Source organism: Pristiophorus japonicus, chromosome 25, assembly GCF_044704955.1.
Source record: "Pristiophorus japonicus isolate sPriJap1 chromosome 25, sPriJap1.hap1, whole genome shotgun sequence".
Classification (NCBI taxonomy): Eukaryota; Metazoa; Chordata; class Chondrichthyes; family Pristiophoridae; genus Pristiophorus; species Pristiophorus japonicus.
In genome coordinates, this window is record NC_092001.1 from 9,025,444 (window position 1) to 9,048,149 (window position 22,706).

Here is a 22,706-nt window from a genome sequence, read left to right on the forward strand (position 1 = left end):
ATGCATAGATGAGGGAATAGCGAGCCATATATCTAAGTTTGTTGGCAAGAGTAAGTTAAGTGGCAAAGTATATAGTATAGATGGGAGCAGCATGTTTCAAAGGCGCTGATAGATTAATTGAGAAAAGCTATGGCAGAAGGCTTTCAACGTGAGAAAGTGTGATCATAGTCCACTTTTTACAGAAGGAAGATACATCAAAGTGTGTTCTTCAAGCCAGAACCTAGTGCTGTGGATTGGCATGGAGATTTATATGTCCATGTCCAGAAATCGCGAAAGGCTACTGGACATGTACACAAATAAATTATAGTAATAGTCTTTATCTCAGGAGGGCTGGAATGCATGGTGGACAATTTATTACAGCTGTACAGAGCATTGCTTAGAACCCACCTGGAGTACATGCATTCAATTCTGGGCACGGTACCCCAAACAGGATATATGGATATATTGGCTTTGGTGTTGATGTACTGCAGAATCACCAGAAGGATTCCAGTACTAAAACGATTGAATTCTCAGGACAGTTTGCATAGACCAGATTTGTATAGCCTTGAACTTTATGATGGTTAATGGGTTTGATAGGGTCGATGGTGAGAATCTATTCCCTCGAAAGGGAGATTCCAGAAAAAGTGGGCATAATCTATAAATTAGAGCTAAACCTTTCAGGGTTAATATTGGGAAACACTTCTTCACACAACAGTGAGGAAATCAGGAAATCTCTGCAAAAAAGAACTGTTGAGGCTGTGGGTCAGTACAATATTTCAAAGCACAGTTTGTTAGGTTTTTCTTATGCAGTGCTACTTGCGGTTACAAAATCAAGGCAGGTAGAATGGGTAAAGATATAGACCAGCTATGATCTGACTTAAAGTGCATCAGACACGAGGGGCTGAATGGCCTGCACCATTTCCTATTGGGAGTTGCTCCTTCCTATTTTCCAAATGGCTAAAAGGACAATTTGCAATTGCGGGGCAGAGGGACGGCGTCAATATAATAACCAAATTCGACGGCACACAGTAGGTGGAAGGATTGTACGTCTCGGGAAGATTATAGAGACAGGATAGGTCCGTTTTTGCAGGGATTGTAACAAATGGAAGAAAAATAAACTCGAGGATTTAGCGGAACTACACCTATATAGATGAGCAAGGAGAGGGGTAATTTGTGAGAGGCTTCCAGCGTGGTGTAGGATATGTGCAGCAGAGTTTTGGATTTACAAGTATACGGGCAGTGTAGGATGGGAGGTTAGCCCGCTGTACAGTGATATAGTCGGGTCTTGATGTGAAAAACGCAAGGATGAAGGTTTCCACATCTGAGGGACTGAGGCAAGATTGGAGGCAGCGAAAATACGGAGTTTAGATGTTGTTGATCCTTGTTATGGAGTGACAAATTTGTATAAAGAATAGAATTCAGATCTTTTAGGGTACTGAGTCTAATTATGAAATTACGGCCATAGTGGGGATTGGTATTGGTGTCCAGGACACAACATTTGTGGCTATTATTAAAGATGATACTTTTAGACTTGCCAATGCTTGCTTAGAGAAAAGTTTGGCTCATCCAATACAAAATGTTGGGCAAAAATTCTGACAACACACGGAGGGGATCGAGAATTAAAACTGCTGTCATCAATGTATATGTAAAAGCTGATCCCATATCTGTAGATCAAAGATTCAATGGGAAGCATATAGATGACGAATAATGGAGGGACAGGATACAACTTTAGGATTCTTCAATTGTAATGGTGCTGCGGCACGTGGGGGAGGCGGGTGAAGCCGATGCTAGCGATTCTCTGTCTCCGTTCAGATAGGTAAATGACGACACAAGCAAGGGAAGTCCCAACAAGAGACCACTGTCAGAGTAATGAAGAGGTGACGGATGGATGAGAGGACAGACAGTCTGGAGCTGATGAATGCATGATTGAAGGTTTCAGAGCCAGATGGGCGAAGGGAGCGGCAGATGCCGGCAATGTTGGTCGGTGGTGCTGAAAGTCGGCATCTTCTGTAATGGAGAGGATATGAGTCCGAAAACTCATGTCAGAGAGGAATAGGGATCAGAGGTTATAAAACATCATATTCAGCCTGAGACAATAGCCAGGGATATGGATGGAATTGGTGAAAAGGTTTTGGAGTTCGTGGTGGGTGCAGAGATAATTGCTTTGATCCTGGCAATATTTAATTGGAGAATATCGCAGCTAATGCAGAACTTTTCAGTCAGATAACAGAGAGGTAATGGAGGCTGGAGAGAGCTGGAGCTGGGAGATGTTATTGCAGTTGTACAGGGCCTTAGTGAGGCCTTACCTGGAATATTGTGTTCAGTTTTGGTCTCCTAATCTGAGGAAGAACTTTCTTGCTATTGAGAGAGTGCAGCGAAGGTTCAGCAGACTGATTTCCGGGATGGCAGGACTGACATATGAGGAGAGACTGAACCTGTATTCACTGGATTTTAGAAGTCTGAGAGGGGCTGGGGGCTCGACATCAGGGGGTGTTCGGCAATTGGGAAGGATTCTGTCGGGGCGGGTTAGGTGCGGGGGAGTGTCCCGGTGTTGGGTGGGTCCGCAGCCGAGGGTGGGCAGTTTGGGGCTGGGAGGGGAGAGACTTCTTCACTCAGGAAGTTGTTGGCCTGTCCAGTTCCCTGCCGTGGAGAGTTGTTGAAGCCAGTTCATTTGATGTGTTCGGGAGGGAGTTGGATGTGGTCCTAGCGGCTGGGGGTGTTGGGGGATGTGGGTGGGGCGTGGGGGGGAAGTGCTGTGGTGGGTGATCAGCCATGATTTTGTTGAATGGCGGTGGAGGCACGATGGGCCGAATAGCCTACTCTTGCACCTATTTTCTATGTTTCTATGTATCTCATAGAAACATACAAAATTTTGACAGGACTGGAGAGGTTAGATGCAAGAAGAATGTTCCCGATGTTGGGGAAGTACAGAACCAGGGGACATAGTCTTAGGATAAGGGCTGAGCCATTTAGTACTGTGATGTGGAGAAACTTCTTCACTCAGAGAGTTGTTAACCTGTGGAATTCCCTACCACAGAGAGTTATTGATGCCATTTCATTGGATATATTAAAGAGGGAGTTAGATATGGCCCTTACCGTTCAAGGGATCAAGTGGTATGGAGAGAAAGCAGGAAAGGGGTTCTGAGGTGAATGATCAGCCATGATCTTATTGAATGGTGGTGCAGGCTCGAAGGGCCGAATGGCCTACTCCTGCACCTATTTTCTGTGTTTCTTTGTTTCTATGTCAGCAGACATGTGGAAGCAGAGCCCAAGTCTGCAGATTATGTCACAAAGGGCAGCATTTAGATGAGGAACAGGAGAGGGACACTTCGGAGCTCAGGAGTTGACGGTGCAGCTGTGGTAAGAGAATCCATTGCTGTAGACGCTGTGACTACGATCAGATGGATTAGACCAGTACAGAGTTAAGGCAGTCCCATCAAAAGGGGCCAGAGTCAGATGTATGGAGAGGTCACGGTGAGTTGTTGCACGTTTGTAGGAGAGGATGGAGATAGAGAGCGTTGAGGCCATGGAGGTGGTTAATCCCCCTGAACAGAATCTTAATTTAAGGCCTTGGTGGACTGAGAGGCAATGAGGGTCAGTGAGGGCGAGGGTCATGGGCGATTAGGAACTGGGGAGGGATGGATAAGGACAGCTGAGTTGTGAATCGTTTGACATCGATGGAGGGTGGGGAGTTGCCGGCCAAGAGTGAACTGGAGGAATGGAGTCAGGACATGGCACAGTTCTGATTTTACTGGAGCCGTTAACCAATGTGGAATTGAACACCTGCGTTAAAATAGCGGAGAGAAGAAAGTGAATGGTCGTGGTTGAGATTCCATTCCCTAATATCATGCACCGTAATTTCTGGGCTCCAATCCTGAAAATGGTCTTTAACTGTCCCTAAGTCAGAGCCTGAATCTTCATAATTGATCAATGAAACTGCAGGGACAGAGTGAAACAGGTCTGTCTGTGTCCATGGATTTACTGTACACTGCAGGGAAATCGGTAACATTTATAAATAAATCGGCAGGAGTGAAAATGGTCAATACAAGTACATGAAAACTGTAGATGAAGCCGCTCATTATTGTTGGTTCAGTATTGTATGAACAGAACTTCAGCCTTATTCCCAAGAGAGGTCTGATCTTGGTAACGTCCTGGGACTTTGAGATGTTTGAGTGTTATTCACCGCGTTATTTTCATCAGAGTCAAAGATCCTGATATGATGTGTTTGCTCAAGTGACTGAAACTAATAACAATCATCACGGGTGCAGCAGTGTCAGTGGAGACTTACCCCCTGTATAAATCACGGCCCATTGCAATGTATCAGCTCAGAGTGTCTGCCGGAGCAGGGGATTCCACTCCAACAGAAGTCGCAACTTCTCACAGATATGGGGTATCCATTAATCCTTCAGGTAGAAGATATTTATTATCCTGTTCTTGCAGCTGTTGGAGTTCCTGGTAAGCCGATATCTCAACAGTCAGTTATGTAAATCTTTGTTGAATGTGCTACTGTGATTGGTTATCTTTTACTTGCTGCATATTTTACACAGTCACCTGTTCTGTTCCAGCATTGAGTGGTGAGATGTATCTGTCTCTGCTCTTTCTGTATTGAATTGACTGCTTTACATCTACAACGATCGCTGTGTACCCAACCCTAGAGAATGTTAGTAACTTATTATCTGTACTGAAAGTATTGGAATCAGGAGTCTGTGCTAAGAGCAGGTATCAGACCATCAGTTCTTTTTCTCAGTCGACAGAAGCTTCTTGACCTGCCGAGCATCTCCAGCATTTTATTTTTTATATCACACCTTCAGAAATAAGAGTTTCATGTTGTGAGCTAACCTGTCCTGGAATATTATTAATGAATGTGTTTCCAGTGATTGAAATTAGACAGCTCATGGTCTCCGTGTTAGATGGAGGGCTGCAATTTAAAATAATAGGATCATGTTTGTTGAATGTAATGTAGATGAAGGGAATTGTTTAGTTAAGTAGACTGATAAGTGGGTGTTCTATAGAAATAACATGGTTCCATTTAACTGGGATTTCAATAAGTATTGGTTATCACTGTAATGAAATATTATTTCACTGTGTATGTATCTGAATCTGCATCGGAGGCCTGGCTACTGAACTGAGTTTGCAGCTGTAACCTTCACATCTCGTTCTCCGTTTCTGCGTTCAATGACTGTCACTAACATTCGTTACAAGTGAAATGTTTTGAGGTTATGCTGTATCAGTTTGCACTTTGTCTGTTGGAATCAGGAGCCCTACTATTGATGTAGGAATTACAAGTAGCAGCGGTGATGTTGTCATTTTGTTAACAGAACTATCATGCCATCTAGCGATGCGCTTTAAAATTGTAGGATCATGTTTGTTGCATGTATTGGAGACGAAGTGAATTGTTTAGGTGAGTAGACTGATAATTGGGTGTTCTATAGAAATATTAAACTATTCACAGAGGCTTCACCATTGAGCAAACTGACTCTGAGAAGAGAAACATTGAAAACGTGGAAGGAGAATAGCATGCAGCTGCAGGATGTTTGGATTGAATCGGTTGTGAAAAAGGCATTGAGAAAGTGATTGGAGTCAATGCGGAGAGATGGAGAGGAGCGATGGAGAAATAGACTGAGAAGGAAAACTGCAGGGAGGGTGAAGGGAAAGAGAGCGAGAAAGAGAGGGAGAGGGTGGAGATAGTGAGAGGGGCAGCTATGTGAATAATGAATCAGATTGAACTGCTGAAACTTCCAGTGCAATTAAGAGAACAACATGTGCATTCAAGGTGACATTAGGATGTTGTGAGATTGTGAGGGTTTTATTCTGTCGCTATGTGATCCTCGGTCTGTTTTGGTAAATTGTTATTTTACTTGTTTACTGACTGAATATCTAAAGGTAATTAAAATGTTGTTTATAATAGAATCCTGCATTTCTTGAGCGTAATGCATTATTAGGATACTGCCTTTTAAAAACTCTGTCAACTAAATTCAATACAAAACGAGGCTGGTTTAATTAACATATTAAATATAATTTTGCTTTATAAATTTACAGAACACACTTTGTCACCAACGAGCTGTTACCTGACACCAATGGTTGAAAGTATGAATTGAGTTGTGCTACTGGGATTTATGAATTAGATTTCCTCTAACACTCTGCTGCAGGCTCACTGTGAATCCCAGCCTCTCCTCCCACTGCATTCAATCCCCTGTCTCCTCATCCGCTGCTTCAGTTTGTCCGTTTCCCCAAACCCTGTGCTCCAGACTCACCTCCAGTTTCTACATTACATTTTCCTTGTTTCCCTCCCAATCTTACTCACTAACTCCACCTCCAGCTGCCTCTTACAATCAGACCCTAACCTTAAACTCATTGCCAGGGCTCTCGGTCTTTCCCGGTTTGTGTCAGCCCCTTCAGATCTCTTAGCACAGAGCAACAAATGCCCCACCCTCTCCACAAACCTTCCCGACCTTTAAAGTCTTTCCTCCTCCGTCTGCAGATAAAATCCGGTTTAACCCGTTGCATTCGCGCTCCATAAAACCCCTTCTCATTTCCCCACCGGCACTGTGCAGTCAATCGTTCCTTCCAATAGATCCGATGCTCAATTTATTCGCTTTCTGTACTGATTTCCCAATGCACTATTGATAAATCTGTTTGAAACGTTTCTCTGCCCGAAAGCACTGCCCATTTCCAGAATCAGCTTCCACCGTTCGATGCAGCAACAAAGTCGGAAATTTCACCCAGATTCTGTCCAAATGTTGCTTTGGCACCAGGTCTGATCTGTAATTTCTCTGCTTCCTTTTCTCTCCCTTCTTTCTAGTTAACTTGGTGTCGATTGTGATCCTGTCCGTGGAAAGTGCGGTCTCTCCAAATGTATCACTCGCTACCTGGTAGGAATGGCATGCGCCGATCTCCTGGTCGTTATATCTGATCCAATATTAAGGAAGATTCCTCAGATTTATTTCCCATATTCATTCCTGGACATTACTCCCGTTTGCAGTCTCATTGAAGTGATGGTTTTTTCTAGCACGATGGTTTCTGTCTGGTTAACAGTCGCTTTCACTTTTGACCGATTTGTGGCCATTTGTTGTGAGAAGCTGAAAACAAATTACTGCACCGAGAGAACAGCGGCTGTGGTTATCGGAACAGTGAGTGTGCTGAGCTGTTTAGAGTGTGTCCCCTGGTATTTTACAAGTGCACCTGAATATATAATTGATAATGTACCCTGGGGTTGTCAGCTTAAACCGAGCTTCGCTACGTCCCTCGCATGGACCGCATTTGTCTTGTTTCACCGCATTTTAACACCTTGCGTTCCATTCTTTGTAATTTTGCTGCTCAATGTTCTGACGGTCAGACATATTTTAGCGGCCAGTAGAGTCCGCAGGGAACCCCGAGGCCGCAGCAATGTGGAGAATCACAAAAGTATAGAGATGTTGAACCGAAGGAAATTCATCACTTTACTCTTCAGTATAACCGGCAGTTTTATACTGTTGTCGGCGACACAGGTTGTATTTTACATTTACCAGTGAATTACAAATAATTATCCTTCCTCCTTCACTGATCCTCTTTATACCACAGAAAGCGCGGCAGGAATTCTTCAGCTTCTCAGTTCCTGCACCAACACGTGTATTTATGTGCTGACACAAACTAAATTCAGAGAGGAGCTGCAGAACGCGGTGAAACGGCCAATCAATCTAATTCTTAAATTAGTGAAACCATAGAAAGCTCAAAGATTCTAAACACTTGAACATCATCCCATTTTATTATTCATCTCATGCACTCCGCACTGGATGGAAAATATATTTTGCTTTCGGAGCACAGCGTCTTAAAATGGCTCTAAATCTGAACTTGCTAATATATTTTAATGATAATTGGAACCATTAAGGCGGACTCGCTCCACAGACGACACATGATTTGTTTCTCAAAAAGACGGCATAAAGAGCTCATCTGGTCATGCAGTAAATGACCACTCTGCAGGTAAAGGAAAATACGCAAATCCGCCAATCACATTCACTGCTGTGGTCCTGATGAGCATGGGAGCACTGCGGAGAAATGAGAGAGAAACGCATGGAAGGACAGACAGAGAGGTAGACAAATGGACAGAGGGATTGAACACTGGAATCCCCAGAGGCGGGTCGGGACTCGGACCGCCAGGAGTGTGCTTATCTTTTCTATTTATTTATCTCTGTCTGTCGGTGAATTTTTCTCTCTCTCCATTTCTGTTCTTCTCTCCCTTTTCAAGACTATCTGTCTGTTATAAATTCCATGTCTGTCACTGTTTTATTTCTCGCTCCCGCAAACGGCGGCTGCTCAACTCTTTCTGTCACTCTCTGTCTCTCGCTATCCTTCTTCGTCCCAGAGTGTCTCCCTCTCTCTATCACTCTCTCGCTCTCAAACTCGCTCCCTCTCTCTCTCTCTCTCTCTCAAACTCGCTCCATCACTCTCTCTCTCTCTCTCTCTCTCTTATGTCTGTCTGTCTATCTCTTTATTTATCTATCTGTCCCTCTGTCTCTCTACTTCTCTGTCTCTGTCTCTCTCTCGCTCTGTCATCTCTCTCTCTTTATACAAATATATATATATAGATATATATATATATATATAGTCGCCATCTGTCACTCCATCTCCCTATCACTCCATGAATCTACCTCTCTCTCTCTTCATCTCTCTCCCTCCATCTCTCTTTTTATCCATGCCTCTCTTCCGCTCTTCAACTCTGTCCATCTTCCTCTCCCTTTCCATGTCTCTCTCTCTCTTGCTACTTACTCCATCTGTCTCTTTCCATTTGCATCTCTCTCTCGCTCTCTGTCTCTCTCGCTCTCTCTATTTCTCTCTCCCTCTCTCGATGGAGGTAGAGATATAGAAAGAGGTAGAGGGAGATGCAGAGTGGTACAGAGATGACGAACGAAGTAGACATGGAGGAAGATGCAGAGGGAGATGGAGAAATATGAAGTGATACAAGAAGGTAGCGAGAGAAGGAGGAAGAGGTAAAGAGAAAGGGAGAAATAGGTAGAGATGGAGGAAAAGAGAGAGAGAGGTGGAGATAGCGAGAGAGTGATGGAGGTAGATGTAGAGGGAGATGGAAAACGTGTTGGGACAAATGGAGAAGGGTTAGAGAGAGATGGAGAAAGAGGTAGGGAGAGATGGTGAAAGAGTTAGGGAAAGATGGTGAAAGAGTTAGGAAGAGATGGTGAAAGAGTTAGGGAGAGATGGTGAAAGAGTTATAGAGAGTTGGTGAACGAGGCAGTAAAAGCTGGAGGAAGAGTTACAGAGATGGAGAAGGAGAAATTGACAGATGAAGGAAGAGGTAGAGAGAGAAGGAAACATTGTTGGTAGCGATGGAGGAAGAGGTAGATACAGGGTGACAGAGATGGCGAAAGCGGTAGAGATGGAAAAAGTAGAGGGAGATGAATGAGGAGGAAGGGCGATGGAGAAAGAGAAAGAGATGGAGAAAGAGGTAGAGAGAGATGGAGAACGAGTAAGAGAGAGATGCCGAAAGATGTAGAGGGAGATCGAATGAGAGGTACATAGAGATAGGGAAAGGTAGAGGGAGATGGGGAAAGAGGTATAGGGAAATGGAGAATTGTAGAGAGAAATGTATACAGAGATAGAGAGAGATAGAGACAGATGTTGGGAGATGGGGAACGGTATAGGGAAATGGAAAATTGTAGAGAGAAATGTATACAGAGGTAGAGAGAGATAGAGACAGAGATATAGGGAGATGGGGAAAGAGGTACAGAGAGATGGAGAAAGAGGAAGAAGAGAAGTAAGGAGAGAGTGAGAAATAGGTAAAGACAAATGGAAGAGGAGGTAGAGGGAGAGATGTAGAAAGAGGCAGAGAGAGATGAGGAAAGAAGATGGAGAAAGAGGTAAAAAGGAGAAAGGGTTAGAAAAGGTATAAGAGGTAGAACGAGGGAGAGGAAGATGTGGAAGCTGAGATCTGGGTGTAGATAGCAATATCTAGGGACTGGTATGCGGAGTGAGTTTGCATTGCAGGGAGGCAGAAACGGGGGTTATACTGCAGGCTGGTGGAAAGCTCCGTGGATATTCAACCACGGGCTCCCTCGCCGTCTGTCTTCCCTATATTAGCTCGGCAATCTTTCAGTCTCCAGCTTCCCCTCTGACCGTCCTGCGTTCTAAATGTAGTCAGGGAAGGGGAATATACAGATTCACATTAGTTTAAATCGGAGCTGGACTGCCCTGTGGTATCAGTGAAGTGAGGGGGGAACATAGCACAACCAATCATCAAGTCAAGAAAACAAACATCATCGAGGAAATATAGCTCTTCTTGTACATTACCCAATCAGACTCCTGCGCCGCTTGACGTTGTGAGTGTCATCAGAGGGATAACGGTTCGAAACTTAGATCTTTCAAAACCACCCTGGTTACCGCAATCGGTCAATAGGTAATTCTCGTCAGTGCTCCAGCCAGACACATCAGGACCTACCACACATATACAGCCCATATTGTATTCCGGGAGTGGTCAGGAGGTGTAGGAGACGAGACCGCTGTCTCTAGCATTTTACATCTGTATTCGCCCGTTGTCTCTTGTTGGCTGTTGTAAAATCGGCCTGGATAGTCTTCACAATAAGAAAGTGGGACCAAGACGTTCGGTACACATATTAACGGTAGCCGTTCTCTCTCTGACTTTCTCTGTTTCTATACTTTACCGGAGCAAGTCTGTACAGGATCTATCTATTCCAGTGAGGTGTAAAACTGTATAACAATTGTTCTTCTGTACAGTATCTGGCTCTCGCAGTGTGGATTTGGACTTTGTAATAAATGCACCTGTGTACACTGCGTGCCTGTCATAGTGAGGCATCAGACTATTTAAGATGTTTTCAACGTATACATTGTGTATCTTTTCCAATGTGGACTCGGACTCTGGAACATGTGTCCCTGTGTACTGTGTGTTTCTCCCAGTGAGGGGTCAGACTGTGTAACAAGTGTCACTGTGTACAGTGTGTGTCTCCCCCAGTGAGGAGTCAGACTGTGTAACAAGTGTCCCTGTGTAAAGTGTGTGTCTCTCCCAGTGAGGAGTCAGACTTTGTAACAAGTGTTATGTGTACAGTGTGTGTCTGTCCCAGTGAGGAGTCAGACTGTGTAATAAGTGTCGCTGTGTACATTATGTATCTCCCAGTGAGGAGTCAGACACTGTAACAAGTGTCCCGACAAACCTCCTCTGACCTTTCTCATCCTCGATTTTAATCGCTCCACATTGCCGCCCATATATTCATCTGCCAAGGCCGTAAACTCTGGAGTTCCCTCCTCAACCCTCTTCACAGCTCGACCACTACCTCCTCCTCATTTAATCGCTTTTTAAAACCCACTTGTTTCAAAAAGCATTTGGTCGTCTATCCTAAAATCTCTATGTGGCTGTGTAAATTTTCTTTATGATAACTGCCTTGTGAGGATTCATTACATTATAGCTGCTCTATAAATGCAAGTTGTTGTCCCTCTATTGTGTTAATAAAACTCCGACGCTTACTGCAGCTCACGCCAGGTCTCATTAAAAACTGGCTTCGTTGTTTGAATATATTAAATGAAATTCCTCAAAAGTACATCCCAACTTCTCCAAACGACACTGTAAATGCGACCTGTATATGTATTGAACTGGTTCGATCTTACTCGGGAGGCTGGATATGCAATTTACACAAGGTAGTGAGACTGAGTGTGAGCAAAATAGCACAGCTGGGACTCTGTAAATGCCGCCCCACAGGAAACGGAAAATGTCCCGCATGAACCTGTCGTTAATGCTCAACATAATGCTGCAGCAAAATAGCTCCCAATGTGTCATGTATTCAACTATACAGTGTAACCCATGGATAAGCTGACCTAAGTTGCACACCTTGAGAACATTGACCACTAGGTGGTGAACTTGTGGGAGCCACTCCTAACCTGGACTTTCAGGTATAAAAGGGGAAACACCACCCGCCTTCATCACTTGAGGCCTTGGTAATAAAGGTAACTGGTCACGGAATGACCTTCTCTCAAGTATGGGCCTCGTGTGGATTTATACTGTATAGTAAGGACATTTCATTGGCGACGAGAAACTGGGATTTAAACCACGCGAGCATGGCCACTAGCAGCACAGAAGAGAGGTACTGTGTTGGTGATGATTGGGACGACTTTATTGAGACACTGCAGCAAAGTTTTGTCACTAATGAATGGTTGGGACAGGATTCGGCCGACAAACGCAGGGCTCATCTCCTGACGGTTTCTGGATCGAGGAAGTAGTGCCTGATGAAGGATCTTCTCGCGCCAGAGAAGCCGGCGGACAAGACGTTTGAAGAGCTCGGTAAGTTGATCGGGGAACACTTTAAACCGGCGAGCAGCATGCACATGGTGAGACACCGGTTTTACACGCACCGGCGGCGAGAAGGGCAAAGCGTTCCAGACTTTGTTGCAGATCTCCGGCGACTCGCGAGCCTAGGTAACTTCACAGATGCATGCAGAGTGGATATGTTGCGAGTCATTTTTATTGAGGGCATCGGGCACGCTGGAGTTTTCAGGGAACAGATTGAGATCAAAAACTTGACCTTGGAAGCGGTGGCCCTGATACCCCAGCCATTTATCTCAGGGGAGGAAGAGACCAGAACGATGTATGACAAAAATCTTGGTTCAAATGCGGCAAACGACCAGGGACTCAACATTATTAATGCGGCACACAGTTCTCTAGGCAGACAAGGGCAATCGGACATGCCCCAGCATGTAGTCGAATTCAACAGAGACAATGGCTAGCTGAACGGCGATTCATGCCATCGCAATGGACAATGCGGCCAGTAATGGGGCCATCAACATCTGTTAATGGTGCGCTTAAGGACAGTTACAGACACCGTCAGAGACGATCGACTGGTAATGGACCTTTTGTTTCCAACAATGGGGCTCCCAACTCATGCTGGAGGTGTGGAGGCAAACACCCAGCCAGAGTTTGCAGGTATCAGCAATATATCAGCAGAAACTGCAATGTCAGCGGTCACTTGGGGCTTATTTGCAGGAAGCCTGCAGCCAGGTTGCTGTACGAGGAGGACAGGCCCGATGTAAGCCCTACGAGGTCAAACGAATACTGGGGGACATCGCTGGAAGCTGAAGTTCAGCGAGTTCATTTGCAGCACATATACAGTTCATATACCAGGACGCCACCGATAATGATGAAAGTGCTCCTCAATGACATCCCAGTATTAATGGAGCTAGACACGGGGGCCAGCCAGTCCCTGATGAGTAGCAAACAGTTCGAAAAGTTGTGGGTGTCCAAGGCCAGGAGGCCAAAATTATTGGGCTGCGACTGATAAAGGCGAAGTGCATCTTCCTAGCTCCAGAGGTAGAATTCCAGGGGATGAGGGTAGCAGCAGACGGGATCAGTCCCACTGCTTCCAAAACGGAAGCGATCCAGAGAGCATCCAGACCCCGTAACATGACAGAGCTGTGTTCGTTCCTGGGGCTCCTGAACTTTTTTGGTAATTTTCTTCCCAAATTGAGCACGCTGTTAGAGCTGCTACACATGCTCCCTCGCAAAGGTCGCGAATGGGTCTGGGGGGACAGCCAGGAAAGGGCTTTTGATAGAGCACGTATCTTGTTCTGCTCCAACACTCTGTTAACGTTATATGACCCGTTTAAGAAACTTGTTCTAACGTGCGATGCGTCGTCCTATTGGGTTAGGTGTGTGTTGCTGCATGTGAATGCCAAGGGTCAGTTACAGCCGGTAGCTTATGCCTCCAGGAGTATGTCCCAGGCAAAAGGGGCTACGGGATGGTAGAAAAGGAGGCGCTAGCATGTGTAGATGCAGTAAAAAAAAATGCACCAGTACCTGTTTGGCAGGACATTTGAGCTGGAGACAGATCACAAACCCCTAACGTCCCTTTTGACCGACAACAAGGCCATAAATGCGAATGCATCGGCCCGCACACAGAGGTGGGCACTCATGTTAGCCGCCTATGGCTACACAATTCGGCACAGACCGGGCACTGAAAACTGTGCCGATGCACTCAGCAAGCTCCCACTAGGCAGCACTGAGGGGGTTACCGATCATGGTGCTGAGATGGTCATGGCTGTTGTAGCTTTCGAAAGTGAAGGCACACCTGTGACCGCCTATCAGGTTAAAAGTCTGGATAAATAAAGACCCGCTACTATCTTTAGTTAAGAAATGTGCCCTGAATGGGGACTGGTCAGCCACGTACATAGAAACATTGTCAGAAAGATAGAAAATAGGTGAAGGAATAGGCTATTTGGCCCTTCGAGTTGCACCGCCATTCAATGAGTTCATGGATGAACATGTAACTTCAGTACCCCATTCCAGCTTTCTCTCAATACCCATTGATCCTCCTAGTAGTAAGGACTACATCTAACTCCTTTTTGAATATATTTAGTGAACTGGCCTCAACAACTTTCTGTGGTAGAGAATTCCACAGGTTCACCACTCTCTGGGTGAAGAAGTTTCTCCTCATCTCGGTCCTAAATGGCTTACCCCTTATCCTTAGACTGTGACCCTCGGTTCTGGAATTCCCCAACATCGGGAACATTCTTCCTGCATCTAACCTGTCTGAACCCATCAGAATTTTAAACGTTTCTATGAGGTCCCCGCTCATTCTTCTGAACTCCAGTGAATACAAGCCCAGTTGATCCAGTCTATCTTGATATGTCAGTCCGTCCATCGCGGGAATCAGTCTGGTGAACCTTCACTGCACTCCCTCAATAGTAAGAATGTCCTTTCTCAAGTTAGGAGATCAAAACTGTACACAAAATTCCGGTGTCGCCTCACCAAGGCCCTGTAGAACTGTAGCAACACCTCCCTGCCCCTGTACTCAAATCCCCTCGCTATGAAGGCCAACATGCCATTTGCTTTCTTAACCGCCTTCTGTACCTGCATGCCAGCCTTCAATGACTGATGTACCATGACACCCAAGTCTCGTTTCACCTCCCCTTTTCCTAATCTGTCAACATTCAGATAATAGTCTGTCTCTCTGTTTTTACCACCAAAGTGGATAACATCACATTTATCCACATATTTCATCTGCCATGCATTTATCCACTCACCTAACCTATCCAAATCACTCGGCAGCCTCATAGCATCCTCCTCGCAGCTCACACTGCCACCCAACTTAGTGTCATCCGCAAATTTGGAGATACTACATTTAGTCCCCAAGTCTAAATCATTAATGTACAATGAAAACAGCTGGGGCCCCAGCAGAGAACCTTGCGGTACCACACTAGTCATTGCCTGCCATTCTGAAAAGTACCCATCAACTCCTACTCTTTGTTTCCTGTCTGCCAAACAGTTCTCAAGCCAAGTCAGCATACTACCCCCAATTCCATGTGCTTTAACTTTGCACATTAATCTCTTGTGTGGGACCTTGTCGAAAGCCTTCTGAAAGTCTAAATACACCACATCAACTGGTTCTTCCTTGTCCACTCTACTGGAAACATACTGAAAAAAATCCAGAAGATTTGTCAAGCATGATTTCCCTTTCACAAATCCATGCTGACTTGGACCTATCATGTCACCTCTTTACAAATGCGCTGCTATGACATCCTTAATAATTGATTCCATCATTTTACCCACTACCGATGTCAGGCTGACCGATCTATAATTCGCTGTTTTCTCTTTCCCTCCTTTTTTAAAAAGTGGGGTTACATTGGCTACCCTCCACTCCATAGGAACTGATCTAGAGTCGATGGAATGTTGGAAAATGACTGACAATGCATCCGCTATTTCCAAGGCCACCTCCTTAAGTACTCTGGTATGCAGTCCATCAGGCCCTGGGGACTTATCGGCCTTCCATCCCATCAATTTCCCCAACACAATTTCCCGACTAATAAGGATTTCCCTCAGTTCCTCCTTCTTACAAGACCCTCTGACCCCTTTTATATCCGGAAGGTTGTTTGTGTACTCCTTAGTGAATACCGAACCAAAGTACTTGTTCAATTGGTCTGCCATTTCTTTGTTCCCCGTTATGACTTCCCCTGATTCTGACTGCAGAGGACCTACGTTTGTCTTTACTAACCTTTTTCTCTTTACATATCCATAGAAACTTTTGCAGTCCGTCTTAATGTTCCCTGCAAGCTTCCTCTCGTACTCTATTTTCCCTGCCCGAATCAAACCCTTTATCCTCCTCTGGTGAGTTCTAAATTTCTCCCAGTCCCCGGGTTTGCTGCTATTTCTGGCCAATTTGTATACCACTTCCTTGCCTTAATACTATTCCTGATTTCCCTTGATAGCCACGGTTGAGCCACCTTACCTTTTTTATTTTTACGCCAGACAGGGATGTACAATTGTCGTTCATCCATGCCGTCTCTAAATGTTTGCCATTGCGGGGCATGCCCTGAGGAACGCCCTGAGGAATTTTAACAGTTTCATAGGCACAGAGATGAATTCTCGATTCAGGCCGATTGCCGACTGTGGGGAAACCGAGTAGTCATGCCTCAGAGAAGCAGAGAGGTGTTGATCAGAGAACTTCACAATGAGCACCAGGGCATTGTCATGATGAAGGCAATTGCCAGGTCACACGTTTGGTGGCCATCGATAGATGCAGACCTGGAACTTTGAGTTCGCAGGTGCAACACGTGTGCCCAGCTGGGCAAGGCATCCAGGTAAGCTCCCCTTAGCCCCTGGTCCTGGCCCGCCAAGCCATGGTCACGCATCCATGTGGAATACGCAGGTCCTTTTATGGGAAAAATGTATTTGGTTGTAGTAGACGCCTAAACCAAATGGAATGAGTGTGCCATTTTAAATTCAAGCACATCCTCTGCCACGGTAGAAAGTCTATGGGCAATGTTCGCTGCCCATGGTCTACCGGATGTCCTGGTCCGCGACAATGGCCCGTGTTTCACAAGCACTGAATTCCAGGACTTCATGGCAGGCAATGGAGTCAACCATGTCAGAACGGCACCATTCAAGCCAGCATCAAAGTGCCAGGCGGAACGAGCAGTGCAAATAATCAAACAGGGGTTGCTCAGAATCCAAGAGGGTTCCCTACAAAGCAGCTTATCACGCCTCCTGTAGGCCAATAGATCCCGACCACACTCGCTCACAGGGGTTCCACCCGCAGAGCTGCTAATGAAAAGGACACTGAAAACCAGGTTATCGCTTAAACACCCTACTATGAAAGAAATTGTTGAGAGCAGGCGTCAGTCACAATGTGACTAACATGACAGGAATGCGAGGGCGCGATGTATTGATGTCAATGACCCTATTTTCGTCCTCAACTATGCTACGGAGTCGAAATAGCTTGCAGGTACTGTGATTGCCAAAGAGGGGAATAGGGTTTTGGAAGTTAAACTTACCAATGGACAAATCTGCCGCAAACACGTGGATCAAACAAAAAGGAGGTTCAGCAACCCCATAGAAGAAACAGAGGAAGAACACGGCGTATAGTTTACTCCACCACAGGTGACTGAACAGCGGAACCAAATGGAGGAGAGCCCAGTCACTGTGGGCAGTCCGGAAAGGCCTGAGGCACCGCAAACAGCAGACACTCAGGCCAGCGCCCAACAACCTGAGCCCCAACTCAGGCACTCTACAAGGGAGCGTAAACCACCAGAGAGACTTAACCTGTGATCCCAATAAGACTTTGGGGGGAGGTGATGTCATGAATTCAACTGTAATTGTATCCCATGTATAAGCTGACCTAAGTTGTACACCTTGAGAACATTGACCACAAGGGGGTGTACTTGTGGGATACATTCCTAACCTGGACTTTCAAGTTTCAAAGAGGAAGCTCCACCAACCTTCATCACTTGAGGTCGTGGTAATAAAGGATTTTGGTCACAGAGTGACCACCTCTCAAGTATGGGCCTCGTGTGCATTTATACTGTATAGTAAGGACATATCACTTGCCATAGAGTGAGTGCAGCGAAGGTTCACCAGACTGACTACTGGGAGGGCAGGACTGCCGTATGAGGAGAGATTGGGTCGACTGGGCCTGTATTCACTGGCGTTTAGAAGAATGAGAGGGGATCTCATTGAAAGGTATAAAATTCTGACGGGTATGGACAGGCTGGATGTGGGGAGGGTGTTTCCGGGGTTGGGAAGTCTAGAACAAGGGGTCACAGTCTCAGGTTACGGGGTAGGAAATTTAGGAGCGAGATGAGGAGAAATGTTTTCACTCAGAGGGTGGTGGACCTGTGGAATTCTCTACCACAGAAGGCTGTGGAGGCCATGTCACTGAATATATTTAAGAGGGAGATAGATAGATTTCTAGACACAAAAGGCATCAAGGGGTATGGGGAGAAAGTGGGAATATGGTGTTGAGATAGAGGATCAGCCATGATCATATTGAAGACTCGAAGGGCCGAATAGCCGACGACAGCTCCTATTTTCTATGTTTATATGTTTCTAAAGCTTTGTTAATAAGCCAACTAGTTCTTCATCGCAATGTGTTGCGCCGAATTCTTCAGCAAAGAGCCCATGGCGCCATTCGCCGGGCCGAATGGCTTCCTTCTCTGCTGTAATATTCTTTGATTCTCTCGAGACTGACTTCTGGAATGGGGGGATTGTCCTATGGGGAGAGATTGAGCAGGTTGGGCCGATATTCTCCGGAGTTTAGAAGAATGAGAGGGGATCTAATTGAAACACACACAATTCTAACAGGGCTTGACAGGGTAGATACAGGGAGGGTGTTTCCCCCGGACTGGGGAATCTAGAACCAGGGGTCTCGCAGTCTTAGGATAAGGGGTCGCCATTTAGGACTGAGGTGAGGAGGAATTTCTTCACTCAGAGAGTGGTGAATCTTTGGAATTCTCTGCCCCAGAGGCCTGTGGAGGTTCAGTCGTTGAGTTTATTCGAGACGGAGGTCGGTACATCTTTGGATATTAAGAGAATCGAGGGATCGGGCGAGAAAGTGGAGATGGGGTAGAGGGGACGAATGGCCGACTCCTGAGCTGTATTATTCCAATATTCTATGAAATAGGACAGAGTGTGAAAGGGGGCGTTACTTGACTGGGTATTAACAATGGGCGTTATCTATGAAACAAGTCACGGTGTAATTACAGCCTGTCACCACTGATGGCGCTATGAGATCGGTAAATGAGGGAGTGGGGAATGGGGAGAGGGAGTTGGTGAGCGAATGGGGAATAGGGAATGGGAGGAATGGGGAGAGGGAAGGAGAAACAGAAGGAGAGAGGGAATGGGGAGGAATTTGTGTTAAATGTGGGGTCATTTCGAGTGACAATTGTCGTTCCCTTTCTCCCTCTCCCTTTCCCTTTCACTCTCTCTCTGCCTCTCTCTTTCCCTCTGTCTCTGTATCTCTCCGTCTCTCTCTCGCTCTGTCTCGCTCACTTGCTCCCTCTGTCTCTCTCTCTCTCTCACTCCCTCTCTCTCTGTCTCTCTCTCTCTGCCTCTTTCTATCTCTCTCTCTCTCTCTGCCTCTCTCTCTGTCTCTGTCTCCCACACTCTCTCTCACTCTCTGTCTCTCAATCCCCCTCTCTCACTCTCTCTCCCTTTCTCTCGCTCTCTCTCTCTCTCTGTCTCTCTCACTCTCTCTCCCCTTCTCTTTCTCTCTTGCCCTCTCTGACTCTCTCTCCCTTTCTCTCTCTTTCTCTCTCTGTCTCCCTCACTCTCTGTCTCTGTCTCCCTCTCTCTCTCTCTCTCTCTCTCTCTCTCTCTCTCTCTCTCTCTCGGTCTCTCTCACTCTCTTTGTCTCTCTCTCTGTCCCTGTCTCCCTCACTCTCTGTCTCTCACTGTCTCTCTCTGTCTCTCTGCCCCTCGCTCTCGGTCTCTCCCTCTATCTCGCTCTCTCTCTCTCTCTCTCTCTCTCTCTCTCTCTCTCTCTTCCCTCAGATAATTCCAATTACCAGCCTGCGATGATCCAGCCAAGACAGCTGGGATCTCCGGGGTCAGGAGCAGGACACTATCCACAGGCCCCGTCCTTTCTCACACCACTTGTCACTGCCCCGGTTCCCCCACCAAGTAAAACTGTCCCTCCTCCTCTCATCATAGTCAGAGCATTAATCTGTATCTCACCCCGTGCTGTACCTGCCCTGGGAGTGTTTGATGGGACAATGTAGGGGGAGCTTTACTCTGTATCTAACGCCCTGTACCTGCCCTGGGAGTGTTTGATGGGACAGTGTCGAGGGAGCTTTACTCTGTATATAACCCGTGCTGTACCTGCCCCGGGAGTGTTTGATGGGACAGTGTAGGGGGAGCTTTACTCTGATATCTAAAGCTCTGTACCTATCCTGGGAATGTTTGATGGGACAGTGCAGAGGGAGCTTTAATCTGTATCTAACTCCATGCTGTTCTTGTCCTGGGAGTGTTTGATGGGACAGTGTAGAATGCGCTTTACTCTGTATCTAACCCCATGCTGTACCTGCCCTGGGAATTTTTGATGGGACAGTGTAGAGGGAGCTTTAGTCTGTATCTAACCCTGTGTACCTGTCCTGGGCGTTTTTGATGGGACAGTGTAGAGGGAGCTTTACTCTGTATCTAACCCCGTGCTGTACTTGCCCTGGGTGTGTTTGATAGGACAGTGTAGAGGGAGCTTTACTCTATAACTAACACCCTGTAGCTGCCATGGGAGTGTTTGATGGGACAGCTTAGAGGGAGCTTTACTCTGTATCTACCCCGTACTGTCCCTGCCCTGCGAGTGTTTGATGGGACAGTGTAGAGGGAGCTTTACTCTGTATCTAACCCCGTGCTTTACCTGCCCTGGCAGTGTTTGATGGGATAGTGTAGCAGGACTTTTACTCTTTATCTAACCCCCTGTACCTTACCTGGGAGTGTTTGATGGGACAGTGCAGACGGAGCTTTACTCAGTATCTAACCCTGTGCTGTACCTGCCCTGGGAGTGTTTGATGGGACAGTGTAGAGGGAGCTTTACTCTGTATCTAACACGTGCTGTACCTGCCCTGGGAGTGTTTGATGGGACAGTGTAGAGGGAGCTTTACTCTGTATCTAACCCCGTGCTTTACCTGCCCTGGCAGTGTTTGATGGGATAGTGTAGCAGGACTTTTACTCTGTATCTAACCCCCTGTACCTTACCTGGGAGTGTTTGATGGGACAGTGCAGACGGAGCTTTACTCAGTATCTAACCCTGTGCTGTACCTGCCCTGGGAGTGTTTGATGGGACAGTGTAGAGGGAGCTTTACTCTGTATCTAACACGTGCTGTACCTGCCCTGGGAGTGTTTGATGGGACAGTGTAGAGGGAGCTGTACGCTGTATCTAAGCCCGTGCTGTACCTGCCCTGGGAGTGTTTGATGGGATAGTGTAGAGGGAGCTTTACTCTATATCTAACCCCGTGCTATACCTACCCTGGGAGTGTTTGATGGGACAGTGAAGATGGAGCTTTACTCTGTATCTAACCCCCTGTACCTGACCTGGGAGTGTTTGATGGAACAGTGCAGACGGAGCTTTACTCAGTATCTAACCCAGTGCTGTACCTGCCCTGGGAGTGTTTGATGGGACAGTGTAGAGGGAGCTTTGCTCTGTATCTAACCCCGTGCTGTACCTGCCCAGGGGCTGTTTGATGGGATAGTGTAGAGGGACCTTTACTCTATATCATACGCCGTGCTGTACCTGCCCTGGGAGTGTTTGATTAGACAGTGTAGAGCGAGCTTTACTCTGTATCTAACACGTGCTGTACCTGCCCTGGGAGTGTTTGATGGGACAGTGTAGAGGGAGCTGGACGCTGTATCTAACCCCGTGCTGCAGCAGCCCTGGGAGTGTTTGATGGGACAGTTTAGAGGGAGCTTTACTCTGTATCTAACCCCCTGTACCTGTCCTGGGGATGTTTGATGGGACAGTGTTGAGGGAGCTTTACTCTGTATCTAACCCCCTATACCTGTCCTGAGGGTGTTTGATGGGAGAGTGCAGAGGGAGCTTTATCTGTATCTAACTCCATGCTGTACTTGCCCTGGGACTGTTTGATGGGACAGTGTAGACGGCGCTTTACTCTGTATCTAACCCCGTGCTGTCCGTGCCCTGAGAGTTATTGATGCGACAGTGTAGAGGGTGCTTTACTCGTTATCTAACCCCGTGCTGTACCTGCCCTGGGAGTGTTTCATGGGACAGTGCAGAGGGAGCTTTACTCTGTATCTAACCCCATGCTGTACCTGCCCTGGGAGTGTTTGATAGGATAGTGCAAAGGGATTTTACTCTGTATCAAACTCCGTGCTGTACCTGCCCTGCGAGTGTTTCATGGGACACTGTAGAGGGAGCTTTACTCTGAATCTCACCCCGTGCTATAACTGCTCTGGGAGTGTTTGATAGGACATTGAAGAGGGAGCTTTACTCTGTATCTAACCCCCTGTACCTGCCCTGGGAGTGTTTGATGGGACAGTGTAGACGGAGCTTTACTCAGTAGCTGACCCCGTGCTGTATCTGCCCTGGGAGTGTTTGATGGGACAGTGTAGAAGGCGCTTTACTCTGTATCTAACCCCATGCTGTACCTGCCCTGGGAATTTTTGATGGGACAGTGTAGAGGGAGCTTTACTCTGGATCTAACACCGTGCTGTACCTGCCCTGGGACTGTTTAATGCGACAGTGTAGAGGGTGCTTTACTCTGTATCTAACCCTGTGTACCTGTCCTGGGCGTGTTTGATGGGACAGTGTAGAGGGAGCTTTACTCTGTATCTAACCCCCTGTACCTGACCTGGGAGTGTTTGATGGGACAGTGTAGAGGAAGCTTTACTCTGTATCTAACCCCGTGCTGTACCTGCCCAGGGGGTGTTTGATGGGATAGTGTAGAGGGACCTTTACTCTATATCATACGCCGTGCTGTACCTGCCCTGGGAGTGTTTGATTAGACAGTGTAGA

The 22,706-nt window shown here is 46.5% G+C and overlaps 1 pseudogene; it reads left to right on the forward strand.

Annotated features, from left to right (window-relative positions):
* The first annotated feature begins 4,364 nt into the window (after positions 1 to 4,364).
* Positions 4,365 to 7,682, forward strand: LOC139238064 (probable G-protein coupled receptor 139; annotated as a pseudogene).
* Positions 7,683 to 22,706: the final 15,024 nt, after the last annotated feature.